Below are 17,309 nucleotides of genomic sequence, written 5' to 3'. Positions count from 1 at the left end.
CTATGTTCATCGCAGCCTTATTTATAATAGCCAGAAGCTGGAGAGAACCCAGATGCCCTTCAACAGAGGAATGGATACAGAAAATGTGGTACATCTACACAATGGAATATTATTCAGCTATCAAAAACAATGACTTTATGAAATTCGTAGGCAAATGGTCAGACTGGAAAATATCATCCTGAGTGAGGTAACCCAATCACAGAAGAACAAACATGGTATGCACTCATTTATAAGTGGCTATTAGCCCAAATGCTTGAATTACCCTAGATCCCTAAAACAAATGAAACTCATGACAGATGATCAAAATGTGAATGCTTCACTCCTTCTTTAAAAGGGGAACAAGAATACCCTTGGCAGGGAATAGAGAGGCAAAGATCAAAACAGAGACTGAAGGAACACCCATTTAGAGCCTGCCCCACATATGGCCCATGCATATACAGCCATCCAATTAGACAAGATGGATGAAGCAAAGAAGTGCAGGCCCACAGGAGGCGGATGTAGATATCTCTCGAGAGACACAGCCAGAATACAGCAAACAAAGAGGCGTATGCCAGCAGCAAACCACTGAATTGAGAATAGGACCCCCGCTGAAGGAATCAGAGAAAGAACTGGAAGAGCTTGAAGGGGCTGGAGACCCCATATGCACAACAATGGCAAGAAACCAGAGCTTCCAGGTAATAAGCCACTACCTAAAGCCTATACATGGACTGACCCTGGACTCTGACCTTATAGGTAGCAATGAATATCCTAGTAAGAGCACCAGAGGAAGGGGAAGCCCTGGGTCCTGATAAGATTGTTGGGGGGAGGGCGACAAGGGGGGGAGGATGGAGAGGGGAACACCCGTAAAGATGGGGAGGGGGGAGAGGATGTTTCCCCGGAAACCGGGAAAGGGAATAACACTCGAAATGTATATAAGAAATACCCAGACCGCCGGAACCTGAAGAAAACAGATCGGATAAACAGTTCTCTGCACCCAAATCCCGTGGGAGGGAGAGCTAAACCTTCAGAGAGGCAGACAAGCCTGGGAAACCAGAAAAGACTGCTCTCTGCACACACATCTCATATGCCAGAGGAAAAAGCCAAAGACGATCTGGAACCCTGGTGCACTGAAGCTCCCGGAAGGGGCGGCACAGGTCTTCCTGGTTGCTGCTGCTGCAGAGAGCCCGTGGGAAGCACACCACGAGCGAACTTGAGCCTCGGGACCACAGGTAAGACCAACTTTTCTGCTGCAAGAAAGCTGCCTGGTGAGCTTGTGACACACGGAAGCAGAATTCCTCTAGGACCGGGCACGTTCTGTGTTTACTGGAAGTCCCACACCCGCGGATCCCGGCCCGCAGCAGTTCTCTGCTCCCAGACCCAGTGAGAGAGAGAGACCCAACCGCCTGGTCAGGTGGGCACTCCTGAGGCTGCTGAGCGGAAGAGACCACCAACACTGCTCACCCCTGCCCACATCGCTGGCCCAAGAGGAAACTGTATAAGGCCTCTGGGCTCCCGTGGGGGAGGGCCCAGGAGCGGCAGGACCCCTGCCTGAGACACCACAGGATCCTGAAGGAAACAGACCGGATAAACAGTTCTCTGCACCCAAATCCCGTGGGAGGGAGAGCTAAACCTTCAGAGAGGCAGACAAGCCTGGGAAACCAGAAAAGACTGCTCTCTGTACATACATCTCAGACGCCAGAGGAAAACACCAAAGGCCATCTGGAACCCTGGTGCACTGAAGCTCCCGGAAGGGGCGGCACAGGTCTTCCTGGTTGCTGCCGCTGCAGAGAGCCCGTGAGCAGCACCCCACGAGCGAACTTGAGCCTCGGGACCACAGGTAAGACCAACTTTTCTGCTGCAAGAAAGCTGCCTGGTGAACTCAAGACACAGGCCCACAGGAACAGCTGAAGACCTGTAGAGAGAAAAAACTACACGCCCGAAAGCAGAACACTCTGTCCCCATAACTGACTGAAAGAGAGGAAAAAAGGTCTACAGCACTCCTGACACACAGGCTTATAGGACAGTCTAGCCACTGTCAGAAATAGCAGAACAAAGTAAAACTAGAGATAATCTGATGGCGAGAGTCAAGCGCAGGAACCCAAGCAACAGAAACCAAGAATACTTGGCATCATCGGAGCCCAATTCTCCCACCAAAACAAACATGGAATATCCAAACAAACCAGAAAAGCAAGATCTAGTTTCAAAATCATATTTGATCATGATGCTGGAGGACTTCAAGAAAGACGTGAAGAACTCCCTTAGGGAAACACAGGAAAACATTAATAAACAAGTAGAAGCCTACAGAGAGGAATCGCAAAAATCCCTGAAAGAATTCCAGGAAAACACAATCAAACAGTTGAAGGAATTAAAAATGGAAATAGAAGCAATCAAGAAAGAACACATGGAAACAACCCTGGATATAGAAAACCAAAAGAAGAGACAAGGAGCTGTAGATACAAGCCTCACCAACAGAATTCAAGAGATGGAAGAGAGAATCTCAGGAGCAGAAGATTCCATAGAAATCATTGACTCAACTGTCAAAGATAATGTAAAGCGGAAAAAGCTACTGGTCCAAAACATACAGGAAATCCAGGACTCAATGAGAAGATCAAACCTAAGGATAATAGGTATAGAAGAGAGTGAAGACTCCCAGCTCAAAGGACCAGTAAATATCTTCAACAAAATCATAGAAGAATACTTCCCTAACCTAAAAAAAGTGATACCCATAGGCATACAAGATGCCTACAGAACTCCAAATAGATTGGACCAGAAAAGAAACACCTCCCGTCACATAATAGTCAAAACACCAAACGCACAAAATAAAGAAAGAATATTAAAAGCAGTAAGGGAAAAATGTAAAGTAACATATAAAGGCAGACCTATCAGAATCACACCAGACTTCTCGCCAGAAACTATGAAGGCCAGAAGATCCTGGACTGATGTCATACAGACCCTAAGAGAACACAAATGCCAGCCCAGGTTACTGTATCCTGCAAAACTCTCAATTAACATAGATGGAGAAACCAAGATATTCCATGACAAAACCAAATTTACACAATATCTTTCTACAAATCCAATACTACAAAGGATAATAAATGGTGAAGCCCAACATAAGGAGGCAAACTATAACCTAGAAGAAACAAGAAACTAATCGTCTTGACAACAAAACAAAGAGAATGAAAGCACACAAACATAACCTCACATCCAAATATGAATAAAACGGGAAGCAATAATCACTATTCCTTAATATCTCTCAACATCAATGGCCTCAACTCCCCAATAAAAAGACATAGATTAACAAACTGGATACACAACGAGGACCCTGCATTCTGCTGCCTACAGGAAACACACCTCAGAGACAAAGACAGATATTACCTCAGAGTGAAAGGCTGGAAAACAATATTCCAAGCAAATGGTCAGAAGAAGCAAGCTGGAGTAGCCATTCTAATATCAAATAAAATCAATTTTCAACTAAAAGTCATCAAAAAAGATAAGGAAGGACACTTCATATTCATCAAAGGAAAAATCCACCAAGATGAACTCTCAATCCTAAATATCTATGCCCCAAATACAAGGGCACCTACATATGTAAAAGAAACCTTACTAAAGGTCAAAACACAAATTGCACCTCACACAATAATAGTGGGAGATTTCAACACCCCACTCTCATCAATGGACAGATCATGGAAACAGAAATTGAACAGAGATGTAGACAGACAAAAGAAGTCATGAGCCAAATGGACTTAACGGATATTTATAAAACATTCTATCCTAAAGCAAAAGGATATAACTTCTTCTAAGCTCCTCATGGTACTTTCTCCAAAATCGACCACATAATTGGTCAAAAAACGGGCCTCAACAGGTACAGAAAGATAGAAATAATCCCATGCGTGCTATCGGACCACCACGGCCTAAAACTGGTCTTCAATAACAATCAAGGAAGAATGCCCACATATACTTGGAAATTGAACAATGCTCTACTCAATGATAACCTGGTCAAGGAAGAAATAAAGAAAGACATTAAAAACTTTTTAGAATTTAATGAAAATGAAGGTACAACATATCCAAACGTATGGGACACAATGAAAGCTGTGCTAAGAGGAAAACTCATAGCGCTCAGTGCCTGCAGAAAGAAACAGGAAAGAGCATACGTCAGCAGCTTGACAGCACACCTAAAAGCTCTAGAACAAAAAGAAGCACATACACCCAGGAGTAGAAGGCATGAAATAATCAAACTCAGAGCTGAAATCAACCAAGTAGAAACAAAAAGGACCATAGAAAGAATCAACAGAACCAAAAGTTGGTTCTTTGAGAAAATCAACAAGATAGATAAACCCTTAGCCAGACGAACGAGAGGACACAGAGAGTGCGTCCAAATTAACAAAATCAGAAATGAAAAGGGAGACATAACAACAGATTCAGAGGAAATTCAAAAAATAATCAGATCGTACTATAAAAACCTATATTCAACAAAACTTGAAAATCTGCAGGAAATGGACAATTTCCTAGACAGATACCAGGTACCGAAGTTAAATCAGGACAGATAAACCAGTTAAACAACCCCATAACTCCTAAGGAAATAGAAGCAGTCATTAAAAGTCTCCCAACCAAAAAGAGCCCAGGTCCAGATGGGTTTAGTGCAGAGTTCTACCAAACCTTCAGAGAAGACCTCATACCAATATTATCCGAACTATTCCACAAAATTGAAACAGATGGATCACTACCGAATACCTTCTACGAAGCCACAATTACTCTTATACCTAAACCACACAAAGATCCAACAAAGAAAGAGAACTTCAGACCAATTTCCCTTATGAATATCGACGCAAAAATACTCAACAAAATTCTGGCAAACCGAATCCAAGAGCACATCAAAAATATCATCCACCATGACCAAGTAGGCTTCATCCCAGGCATGCAGGGATGGTTTAATATACGGAAAACCATCAACGTGATCCATTATATAAACAAACTGAAAGAACAAAACCACATGATCATTTCATTAGACGCTGAGAAAGCATTTGACAAAATTCAACACCCCTTCATGATAAAAGTCCTGGAAAGAATAGGAATTCAAGGACCATACCTGAACGTAGTAAAAGCCATATACAGCAAACCAGTTCCTAACATTAAACTAAATGGAGAGAAACTTGAAGCAATCCCACTAAAATCAGGGACTAGACAAGGGTGGCCACTCTCTCCCTACTTATTCAATATAGTTCTTGAAGTTCTAGCCAGAGCAATCAGACAACAAAAGGAGGTCAAGGGGATACAGATCGGAAAAGAAGAAGTCAAAATATCACTGTTTGCAGATGATATGATAGTATATTTAAGTGATCACAAAAGTTTCACCAGAGAACTACTAAAGCTGATAAACAACTTCAGCAAAGTGGCTGGGTATAAAATTAACTCAAATAAATCAGTTGCCTTCCTCTACACAAAAGAGAAACAAGCCGAGAAAGAAATTAGGGAAACGACACCCTTCATAATAGACCCAAATAATATAAAGTACCTCGGTGTGACTTTAAACAAGCAAGTAAAAGATCTGTACAATAAGAACTTCAAGACACTGAGGAAAGAAATTGAAGAAGACCTCAGAAGATGGAAAGATCTCCCATGCTCATGGATTGGCAGGATTAATATAGTAAAAATGGCCATTTTACCAAAAGCAATCTACAGATTCAATGCAATCCCCATCAAAATACCAATCCAATTCTTCAAAGAGTTAGACAGAACAATTTGCAAATTCATCTAGAATAACAAAAAACCCAGGATAGCTAAAGCTATCCTCAACAATAAAAGGACTTCAGGGGGAATCACTATCCCTGAACTCAAGCAGTATTACAGAGCAATAGTGATAAAAACTGCATGGTATTGGTACAGAGACAGACAGATAGACCAATGGAATAGAATTGAAGACCCAGAAATGAACCCACACACCTATGGGCACTTGATTTTTGACAAAGGAGCCAAAACCATCCAATGGAAAAAAGATAGCATTTTCAGCAAATGGTGCTGGTTCAACTGGAGGGCAACATGTAGAAGAATGCAGATCGATCCATCCTTATCACCCTGTACAAAGCTTAAGTCCAAGTGGATCAAGGACCTCCACATCAAACCAGACACACTCAAACTAATAGAATCAAAACTAGGGAAGCATCTGGAACACATGGGCACTGGAAAAAATTTCCTGAACAAAACACCAATGGTTTATGCTCTAAGATCAAGAATCGACAAATGGGATCTCATAAAACTGCAAAGCTTCTGTAAGGCAAAGGACACTGTGGTTAGGACATAACAGCAACCAACAGATTGGGAAAAGATCTTTACCAATCCTACAACAGATAGAGGCCTTATATCCAAAATATACAAAGAACTCAAGAAGTTAGACCGCAGGGAAACAAATAACCCTATTAAAAATGGGGTTCAGAGCTAAACAAAGAATTCACAGCTGAGGAATGCCGAATGGCTGAGAAACACCTAAAGAAATGTTCAACATCTTTAGTCATAAGGGAAATGCGAATCAAAACAACCCTGAGACTTCACCTCACAGCAGTGAGAATGGCTAAGATCAAAAACTCAGGTGACAGCAGATGCTGGCGAGGATGTGGAGAAAGAGGAACACTCCTCCATTGTTGGTGGGATTGCATACTGGTACAACCATTCTGGAAATCAGTCTGGAGGATCCTCAGAAAATTGGACATTGAACTGCCTGAGGATCCAGCTATACCTCTCTTGGGCCTATACCCAAAAGATGCCCCAACATATAAAAGAGACACGTGCTCCACTATGTTCATCGCAGCCTTATTTATTATAGCCAGAAACTGGAAAGAACCCAGATGCCCTTCAACAGAGGAATGGATACAGAAAATGTGGTACATCTACACAATGGAATATTACTCCACTATCAAAAACAACGAGTTTATGAAATTCGTAGGCAAATGGTTGGAACTGGAAAATATCATCCTGAATGAGCTTACCCAATCACAGAAAGACATACATGGTATGCACTAATTGATAAGTGGCTATCAGCCCAAATGCTTGATTTACCCTAGATCCCTAGAACAAACGAAACTCAAGACGGATGATCAAAATGTGAATGCTTCACTCCTTCTTTAAATGAGGAAAAAGAATACCCTTGGCAGGGAAGGGAGAGGCAAAGATTAAAACAGAGACTGAAGAAACACGCGTTCAGAGCCTGCCCCACATGTGGCCCATACATATACAGCCACCCAATTAGACAAGATGGATGAAGCAAAAAAGTGCAGACCGACAGGAGCCGGATGTAGATCGCTCCTGAGAGACACATCCAGAATACCACAAATACAGAGGCGAATGCCAGCAGCAAACCACTGAACTGAGAATAGGTCCCCCGTTGAAGGAATCAGAGAAAGAACTGGAAGAGCTTGAAGGGGCTCGAGACCCCAAAAGTACAACAATGTCAAGCAACCAGAGCTTCCAGGGACTAAGCCACTACCTAAAGACTATACATGGACTGACCCGGGACTCTGACCCCATAGGTAGCAATGAATATCCTAGTAAGAGCACCAGTGGAAGGGGAAGCACTGGGTCCTGCTAAGACTGAACCCCCAGTGAACTAGACTATGGGGGGAGGGCGGCAATGGGGGGAGGGTTGGGAGGGGAACACCCATAAGGAAGGGGAGGGTGGAGGGGGATGTTTGCCCAGAAACCGGGAAAGGGAATAACACTTGAAATGTATATAAGAAATACTCAAGTTAATAAAAAAAAAAGAAATACTCAAGTTAATAAAAAAGAAAAGAAATGTATATAAGAAATACTCAAGTAAATAAAAAATAAAAAAAGAACAGTACAAACATCACAACTTGTCAAAATACAAATAAATATGATCCTAGGGTTCCAAGACACAGTAGCTGTATCTGCAGCATAAATCCTGCACATAGTGCTCAGACATGACAATTTTGACTACAGTGAAAAGGCTCCAGGACGATGCCATTGCCTTACAAGTCTAGAATATATCCAAGCAAGACCCAGTCACGTTTTCATGATGTCATTTTACTGTGAACCCCATTGTATACAACTGATAGAGTGTATCTGCTGGATATGCGATGCTCAACAGAAAAAATATCCTGACAAAGTAATCAGTGTAATGCTTCTAAGGATATTCACTAATAGATTATTGAGGAAACATAAGAACATGTTATTAAAATAGGCAAACATTATGCTTCTATGGAAATCCAGAGTCAAGAGTATAGAGGTAATAGTTGTAGAACATAGTATAAATGAGAAATTTATTAGAAAAACATGGCACTTTAAGGAGCTAAAGAGAGTTGTTTAAACTGAACACCCCTATACATAAGACAAATATCAAAAACACAAATAGTTTAGAGCCTCAACAATGAACATTTTTAAGTCAGGAAAAAAATTCTGAGCTCGAAGACTGGCATATTAAAATAACCACTTTGATGCTGGAGCAATGGCAGCCCCGCTATTGAAACATGGGTGTAGCTTCCCTGAAATGTCTTGAAGGATGAAATACAGTGGAAGAAAATTGTTGTTATACAGAGAAACAAAGAGGTTTGCAGTTATCTCATGCAGAGTCTGGAAAACACTAACTCATCTTCTCTGAGAGTAGGTTGTGTCACATTTTTCACACCTGGAAATGGCACAAAAGGGAATTAAATTCGATCTCTGCATTTTGATTGGTTGCAGTTTTCTCTAAAGGTCTCTCTGCTGTTATATCTACAACAAAACACCTGCACGCAATGATCCCAGGGACCACTGAAGAGGAGGCAGAATGATTGATTATAAGAGCCAGAGGAGAGGCCCTTGGCCCTGTGAAGGCTCAATTCCCCAGTGTAGGTGAATGCCAGGGTGGTGAAGAGGGAGTACGCAAGTGGGAGGGGGGGCACCCTCATAGAAGCAGGGGGAGGAGGGATGGGACAGAGATTCAGGAGGGGAAACCAGGAGAGAAGATAACATTTAAAATATAAATTCATAAAATAGCAAATAAAAAAGGGGCCAGAAATACAGATAGTCTATCTACTGTTAGGTTATATCTTAGACACTTCAGAGAAACAACACCCATGAAGTCTCAAAAATGCAGCTACCTGAGCAAGGCTTGAACAGGGGAAACTCCTACACACATGCTAGCACAAATGGAGTGTTCTAAGTTCTAGACAAGAAACTAGAGGGAATTAAGAAATGCTGTGAGGGAGAAACAATCTTCCCCAGGAAAATTCCTAACAATTTGTTATATAACATTAGATTCATCCTTGAAACATACACATAAAAGTTGTATTTGACATTATATTGACTGAGCAGTTTGCCTTGAAACATATACAAAAAATAAATGCACACACACACACACGTATATGTGTGTGTACATATATATATGTATATATATATATATATATGTATGTGTGTGTGTGTCACATATATGTTATAAATGTACGTCTATATGTAGCAACTATTAAAAACATAGACCATGATCAGGGGGAGCGCAGGGACATGGGAAGGAACTGAGAGAGAAAAGGGAAGGACAAGGTATGTAGTATGTATGTATGTACGTACGTATGTATGTATGTATGTATGTATGTACGTATGTCTTCTTTTAATCTTTTTTTTTTCCTGTCCAGATTCTATCTGCCTCTGGGACCACCCGATGACTGTTCCACATCCCATACCTCCACTCTCCTCCCCCTTCTGTTTCCAAGAGGAGTTCTCTACCGCCCCAAACTTCACCCCACTAGATCTCCCACGTCCCTGGGAAAGGTGCGTTTATCTCACTGAGGGCAGATCAGGCAGTCATCTGCTGTATATGTATTGGGGATCTCATATCAGCTAGTGTTGCTGCCTGGTTGGTGGCTCAGTGTCAGAGAGATTTCGGGGGTCCAGCTTAGTTGAGGTTTCTGATCTTCCTATGAGGTCTCAGCTTCCTCCAGCTCTTCCCTAATTTAACCCCAGTGCCCCCCACCCCCGATTCCCCACCCTCTAGTTTTAGTCCATTGGTTGGGTGCACATATCTGCGTCTAACTCTTTCAGCTACTTGTTGGACTTCTCAGATGGTAGTCATGATAGGTCACTTTCTGTAAGCACATCATAACATCAGTAATAGTGTCAGGCCTTGAGGCCTCCTCTTGAGCTGGATCCCAATTTGGGTCTTTCACTGGACCTCCTTTTCCTCAGGCTCTTCTCCATTTTTGTCCCTGCAATTCTTTCAGACAGGAAAAATTCTGGGTCAGAGATTTTTGACTATGGAATGGCAACCTCATCCCTCCACTTGATGCCCTGTCTTATACTTGATTTCCAAAAGAAAGATATATTAAAATTAAAAAAAGAGATAGTTACATATTACATTGTATTTACAAAATAGCAAGCATCAAAATGGTTTTAACTTTTTATCATTATTTGTGAGAATTATGATCATAGCTACTCCCACTAACTCCTTTCAAATCCCTCCATTATATTAATCTCCTAAGTTTTTGCTTATTTTCTGTTCCAATATTGTCTTAGTTAAGGTTTTATTGCTGTGAACAGACACCATGACTAACATAAGTTTTATAAAGGACAACAAGCTCAGAGATTCAGTCCGTTATCATCAAGGCAGGAGCATCGCAGCATCGCAGCATCGCAGCATCGCAGCATCGCAGCATCTAGACAGGCATGGTACAGGAGGAGCTGAGTTCTACATCTTCACCTGAAGGAAGACTGTGCATCCTCAGGAAGCTAGGAGGAGGGTCTCCAAGCCCACCTCCACAGTGACACACTTTCTCCAATAAGACCACACCTTCTAAGAGTGCCACTCCCTGGGCCAAGCATGCAAACCATCATAAATACTCAAACAATTGAACTTACACTGCTTAGATGTGCATAGAATTGGTGCAATCTACTTAATCATTGAGTGTCTACCAGTCACTAAAACCTCAAAAGAACAATTTACCCTCCTAAAGCAGCTATTAACTGCAAAGAGCTCTTAGTATGGGCTGCAGAACACTGAAACAGTAACAAAAGCACTCATACACATTTTATCAAAAAGAGAATACTCTTAAATATTATATATAAAATGTAATTAAGAATAAATGGAGACATATGAAGAAAAATTTCAATAACATCATAATCAGATTTAAAAAAACCAATAATACAAAAATATTGAGAACAACCAAAGGACAATGAATCATGCACAAGAATTTTAAAGAGAGTTATGGCTGACCTTCTAGGTTTCCCTCTATACATATTAGCTTCCTCCTTGATGCAACATAACGCCAATAAAACAATTTAAGGAAAGGTTAACTTTGGCTCATGTTTCAAAGCAATAGTCAATCAGTATGAGGAAGCATTGGTGGTAGGAATGTGGGGCAGCCACTCACACATATAAATGCCAGAATTAGCTCTTCTATTCATTCTAAGATCCCCAGACTTTCAGAGTATTTATCTTTGATTCTCAGCTCAATCCATATTTCTTACAGATATACTCACAGGTTTGTCTCTGCTAGGTGATTCTACATACTATTAAGTTAACCATCAATACTTACTATCACATTCTGCATACCACTCAAGAATGATGTTAGCCTTTTACATTTTAACAATTAAAAAACATTAAAGTGAGACTCTGCTCAAACATGTTTTCAAGAGTGAACAAAAATGAGATCATCTACACACAAAATTTGTAAAGATAATTTGTCACCATAGACATGAGCTTTAAAAACACATATAAATTATTCCTTATACATAAATTATAAATGTATGCATTATTCTTCTGTATAAAAATATATTAATTAATTTATATATTAAAAATTTCATAGCACATATAATTACCGTCAGAGTAACACAGTGAGTTGAAACTACTATCTTTAATCAAACTTGATTTTAGGGATGAGTAAATTGTGGACGTTGTAAAGGGAGTTTATTGTGTTTACTTTATAATATATTCATTATTAACTTCGAATATGTGAAAACTAGAAAAATATTGTATCAATTTCTTTTTAACCAATGTTTTGCTCAAACCCATGTTTGGTTGCTGAGCTGAAAGACCTGAATAGAGAGACTGTATAGAAAGTTATCTATACATGGTCAAGCTATGCATTCTGGTTCTGCACAGAGTATGGCTTTAGAAAATTCAAAATCACTACACATCCATCAGCAAACAAATGAATGAATAATACACACAAAGGAATAATTCCTTATTATTCACAGCAAATGAATATAACAAGCAGACATTGTGTCATTTTGAAATAAGTTAATTACATGAGGACCTATACTACATAATGCTGCTTATATTTAAATGCTGAAAAACATTCACCTGGAGTGAGTAGGGACTGAGAAAGTGAGCGTTTAGTGAGTATTTAGTGAGAGGGTACACATATAAGTAATAACTTTTATTAATCTATACATCTATGATGAGTCTTTGTGAATTACCTAATATATGTCATATGAATAATTAAAACAGTTTTAGGAATGTTGGAAGTGAACATAAAGTAAGAAAAGTCATGGAAATAGTAATAGCTCCATGTTTCTCAATAAAAATCATAAGCATATATCAAAAGTTAACTTGTGTTATGAAGTAAAACAACAAAAATTAAAATATATAACTTTTGGAAAGAATATTTACATGGGGATTTAAAATTCTCAGATTATATATCCTTGAGAATTTAGTGGTCTTTCATTATTAATTTATTCCATAGCATCTTCTGACCTACACTAAAACAATGAACAGCAAGTAAAGATCAGAAGGACTCACTTGGAGGAGGAATAGATCTTTGTTCTTTGGGGTTAGGGGAAGTGTCATTTAGTTTTTAAGTATTCCATGAGCAGACTTTAAATATGAAAGGAGTTTAACTTAGTTTTCTTGTGAAAGCATGAGTGTACTCTTTTAAAGAGAACCTAGACACCATACCAATGGCTATACTACTGAAGAAAACCAATCATTTTTATTATCAACAACCTCATACCATCCTATACTCTAATTCTATATTGATATTGTCTTTCTATAGTTACAAGGTAAATAGGTTTTTTCCCTCTCTTTCAATATATGCTTCAGTTTCTTATTGGTATTTTATACAAACTAATTCTCCAATATAGCAGAAATGATAACATGTTGTTATCACATTAATGGGGGAGAGAGCTGGAACCTCAGAAGTGTGGATACTCCTGAGAAGTCAGAGGAGAATACCCTCTGCCCACAGTCCAGACCTAAGAAGGAATTGCATAGTGCCAACTGTGCCTGCTGTGTGCAAGGACCTACATGTGTAATCAGGGGCAGGACCCTTTGATTTCTGCCCATACCTAGAGCTGGAAGACAGTCTCCAGGAGTGCCTCCACAGCTGAGAGTAGAGGTAAGACCCACGTTTTCTGCTACCAAGTGACCTGCCTGGTGGATTCAGGATACACAGAGGCAGAAGTCCTTTGGGTCAGGGCACTTCCTGTTCCTGGCTCTGCCTGGAGGTGAAGTGATAACATCCCACATTTCCCTGAACCCAAATCCTGTGGGGAAGAGAGCTGAAGACCAGGACTGCAGACATCCCAAGGCCTCAGAACAGACTGCCACCTCTGCACACCTCGGCCCACATCCCTGGTCCAAGGGAAAACTGCACAGTGCCTCTGGACACAGGAATAAAGGAACAGACAGCTGCAGGTACCTGCAGTTCTGGTCTGCGCCCAGGACCAAACTGATCCTGCCAAGAAGCTCCCTGCACCCAAATCCAGTGTGGGGAGAGAGCTGGACCCTCAGAAGTGTGGATACTCCTGAGAAGTCACAGTAGAATACCCTGTGCCCACAGTCCAGACCCAAGAGAGAATCGCATAGTGCTAAATGTGCCTGCAGGGTGCAAGGACCTACACGAGCAATCAGGGACAGGACACTTTGATTCCTGCCTGTGCCTAGAGCTGGGAGACAGTCTCCAGGCGCACCACCACAGCTGAGAGCAGAGCACCTATTCTCAGGAAAGGCTGAAAGAAAACAGGAAAACAGTTCTACAGGAGTGCTGACACAGAAGCCTACAGCAGGGCCAAGTCACTCCCAGAAACAGCAAGACAAGCAAACACCAGAGACAACCCAATGGCTAGAGGCAAGCACAGGAACCTAAGCAACAGAAACCAAGACTATTTGGCATCATCAGAGCCCAGCTCTCTCACCAAAGAAAATACTGGCTATCTAAATACACCAGAAAAGCAAGATTTAGATTTCAAGTCACATTTTTTTGATAATGATGGAAGGCTTTAAGAAAGACAGAAAGAACCCCCTTAGAGAAGTGCAGGAAAGCACAAGTAAACGAGTAGAAGCCCTTAGAGAGGAAACAACAAAAATCACGGGAAGAAGAACAGGAAAACACAACCAAACAGGTGGGAGAATTGAAAATGGAAAGAGAAACAATAAAGAAAGTACAAAGGGAGACAACCCTGGAGATAGAAAACCAAAGGAAGAGACAAGGAGCCATAGACATGGCATCACTAAGAGAAGAGATAGAAGAGAGAATCTCAGGGGCAGAAGATACCATAGAAAACATTGACACAACTGTCAAAGACAATGCAAAATGCTAAAAGCTCCTAGCCCAAAATGTACAGGAAATCCAGGACACATTGAGAAGATCAAACCCAAGGATAGCAGGTATAGAAGAAAGTGAAGACTCCCAACTTAAGGGGCCAGTAAATGTACTCAACAAAATTATAGAAGAAAACTTCCCTAACCTAAAGAAAGAGATGCCCATAAACATACAAGAAGCCTACAGAACTCCAAATAGATTGGACCAGAAGAGAATCCTTCTGTCACATAATAGTTAAAACACCAAATGCACAAAACAAAGAATATTAAAAGCAGTAAGGGAAAAATGTCAAGTGACATATAAAGGCAGACCTATAAGAATTACAACAGGCTTCTCACCAGAGACTGTGAAAGCCAGAAGATCTTGGACAAACGTCATACATACCCTAAGAGAACACAAATGCTAGCCCAAGTTACTGTATCCAGCAAAACTTTCAAATAACATAGATGGAGAAACCAAGATATTCCATAACAAAACCAAATTTCTGCAATATCTTTCTGCAAATCCAGCCCTACAAAGGATAATAGATGGAAAACTCCAACACAAGGAGAGAAACTACACCATATAGAAAGTAAGAATATAATTTCCTTGCAATGAAACCAAAACAGAAACAAGCAAGCATAATTCCACCTTTAACAACAAAAATAACAGGAAGCAACAATCACTATTCCTTATTATCACTAAACATCAACGGACTCAGTTTCCCAATAAAAAGACATAGACTAACAGACTGACTATGTAAAGAGGACCCAGGATTTTGCTGCATACAGGAAACACACATTAGAGACAAAGACAAACACTTCCTCAGAGTAAATGGCTGGAAAACATCTTTCCAAGCAAATGACTTGGAAACAATAGCTCCAGAAACAAGCTAGAGTTGCCATTCTAATATCAAATAAAATTGACTTTCAAATAAGAGTTATCAAAAAAGATAAGGAAGGACCCTTCATATTCATCAAAGGAAAAATCCACCAAGATGAAGTCTCAATCCTAAATATCTATGCTCCAAATGCAAGGGCAACTACAGTCATAAAAGAAACCTTAATAAAGCTCAAAGCACAAATTACACCTCACAAGATAACAGTAGGAGATTTCAACACCCCACTCTGATCACTGGACAGATCATGGAAACAGAAATTAAAGAGAGACATAGAGAAACTAACAGAAGTTATGAACCAATTGGATTTAACAGATATTTATAGAACATTCCATCCTAAAACAGCACCTCATGGAACCTTCTCCAAAATTGATCATATAATCAGTCACAAAACAGGCCTCAACAGATACAGGAAGATAGAAATAATTCCATGCATCCTATCAGATCACCACACACTAAGACTGGTCTTCAATAACAACGATAATGAGAGAAAGCCCACATATACATGGAAGTTGAACAATGCTCTACACAATGACAACTTGGTCAAGGAAGAAATAAAGAAAGAAATTAAAGACTTAGAATTTAAGGAAAATGAAGATATAACATTCCCAAACTTATGGGACACAATGAAAGTGGTACTAAGAGGAAAACTCATAGCTGTGAGTGCCTGCAAAAAGAAACAGGAGAGAGCATATGTCAGTAGCTTGACAGCACACCTAAAAGCTCTAGAACAAAAGAAAATACATAGACCTAAGAGGAGTAGAAGGCAGGAAATAATCAAACTCAGAGCTGAAATCAACCAAGTAGAAAAGAAAAACAAAGAATCAACAAAAGCAGGAGCTGTTCTTTTGAGAAAATCTACAAGATAGATAAACCCTTAGCCAGACTATCCAAAGGTCACAGAGAGTGTATCCAAATTAAGAAAATCAGAAATGAAAGGGGAGACATAACAACAGAACCTGAAGAAATTTTAAAAAATCATCAGATCCTACTACAAAAGCCTATATTCAATATAACTGGAAAATCTGGAGGAAATTGACAATTTTCTAGACAGATAACAGGTAGCAAAGTTAAATTAGGAATAAATAAATCATCTAAACAATCCCATACTTCCTAAAAAATGGAGGCATTTATTAAAAGTCTCCCAACCAAAAAGAGCCCAGGTCCAGATGAGTTCATTGCAGAATTCTATCACACCTTCATAGAACACCTCATACCAATACTGTCCAAACTATTCCACAAAATTGAAACAGACAGAGCATTACCAAATTCCTTCTATGAAGCCACAATTACTCTTATACCAAAACCACACAAAGACCCAATGAAGAAAGAGAACTTCAGACCAATTTCCTTTATGAATATCAATGTAAAAATACTCAACAAAATTCTTACAAATCGAATCCAAGAACACATCAAGACGATCATCCATCATGATCAAGTAGACTTGATCCCAGCATGTAAGGATGGTTTAATATATGAAAATCCATCAATGTAATCCACTTTATAAACAAACTCAAAGATAAGGACCCCATGGTCATTTCCTTAGATGCTGAGAAAGCATTTGACAAAATTCAACACCCCTTCATGATAAAAGTCCTGGAAAGATCGGGAATTGAAGGCCCATATGTAAACATAGTAAACGCAATCAATATACAGCAAAAACAGTTGCTAACATCAAACTAAGTGGAGAGAATCTTGAAGCAATCCTGCTAAAATCAGGGACTAGACATGGCTGCCTACACTCTTCCTACCTATTCAATATAGTGCTTGAAGTCCTAGCCAGAACAATCCGACAGCAAAAGGAGGTCAAAGGTATACAAATAGGAAGGGACAAAATCAAAATATCACTATTTGCAGATGATATCATAGTGTACTTAAGCGACCCCAAAAGTTCCACCAGAGAATTACTTAATCTGATAAACAACTTCAGCAAA

This window comes from Rattus norvegicus, chromosome 11 (genome assembly GCF_021556685.1).
Source record: "Rattus norvegicus strain SHRSP/BbbUtx chromosome 11, alternate assembly SHRSP_T2T, whole genome shotgun sequence".
In the NCBI taxonomy this organism is placed as follows: domain Eukaryota; kingdom Metazoa; phylum Chordata; class Mammalia; order Rodentia; family Muridae; genus Rattus; species Rattus norvegicus.
Note: the sequence above shows the minus strand (reverse complement) of the source record.